Genomic DNA, 1464 nt, shown 5'->3' with positions numbered 1-1464 from the left:
GATGAGCCTACATTGACATATCATTATCTCCCAAATTCCATAGTTTATATTAGAGTTCATTCTCAATGGTATATATTCTATGGGTTTGGACAAATATACAATAACTAGAGGTCTGGTGCATGACTTTATGCACAGGTGATGTCTCTCGACCTGGCTGGCGATTGGGGCCAATCAGGGCCAGCCGGCCAGCCGGGGGGAGGGACCGAGGGAGGTTGGCCAGCTGCGGGAGGTTGGCTGTGGGAGCGCACTGACCACCAGGGGCAGTTCCTCATTGAGTGCTTCCCCCTGGTGGTCAGTGCGTGCCATAGCTTCTGGCCGGTCATCTGGTCATCAGATCGTAAAGGTCATTAGGCGTTTATATGTATAGATATGCATCCACCATGACAGTATCATACAGGGTAGTTTCACTACCTTAACACTAGAAAGACCGAAATTTAGTATATACCTATATTGCCCAAAAGCAGTCAAAATGACTGCATTGTGAAAGAATAAGTAATGTGTAAAGAAATTTGTTTAAAATTAATTTTTAATATTTTTTATATTATTTACAGTTATTTCCTCTTCTCTTACTCTTTTTCTTTGGGATTTATTTTTTTTATAGCAGTATACTTAGATTCCTTTTATCTTATCCTTTGTGTACATATTACAGGTTTTGGCTTGTGGTTAGCATGAGACATAAAACAACTTATATTTGTAACAGTATGTTTTAAGATGAAAACAACTTCTGTTTATACATATCGTGAGACTACATTTTTGCATCCTCCATCACATTTTATGTTTTTGGTGTCACAATTAAATCTTTTTATCTTAACAAATTATTGAAGCTATGATTGTTTTTACTACTTTGGTCTTTTAACCTTCATAAGTAGCTTTGTAAGTGATTAACACCATCCCTCCATCTTTACAACATTATATCAAATTTGGAGATACATAGATATATATCAGTGAGATTTAAACTTTCATATGTTTTCCTGTTATTAATTAACTAGAGGCCCGGTACATGAAAATTTGTGCACTGTTGGGGGGTCCCCTCAGCCTGGCCTGCCCCCTTTAGCAGTCTGGGAGCCTTTGGGGGATGTCGGACTGATGGGGAGCGGGCCTAAGCCACAGTCGGACATCCTTAGTGCTGCAGCTGTCCTTTGTGCTGCACAGGAGGCAAGAGAGGCTCCCGCCACCGCCGCTGCACTCACCAGCCATAAAGTCCGACTCAGGGCTTCTGGCTGAGTGGCACTCCCCCGTGGGAGCGCACTGACCACCAGGGGCAACTCCTCATTGAGTGCCTTCCCCCTGGTGGTCAGTGAGTGCCATAGCTTCTGGCCGGTCATCCGGTCATCAGGTCGTAAAGGTCATTAGGCGTTTATATATATACATATGCATCCACCATGACAGTATCATACAGGGTAGTTTCACTACCTTAAAAACCCTCTATGTTCTACTGATTTATCCCACCCTCCTCCAACTTCT

This window comes from Myotis davidii, unplaced genomic scaffold, assembly GCF_000327345.1.
Source record: "Myotis davidii unplaced genomic scaffold, ASM32734v1 scaffold639, whole genome shotgun sequence".
In the NCBI taxonomy this organism is placed as follows: Eukaryota; Metazoa; Chordata; class Mammalia; order Chiroptera; family Vespertilionidae; genus Myotis; species Myotis davidii.
Note: the sequence above shows the minus strand (reverse complement) of the source record.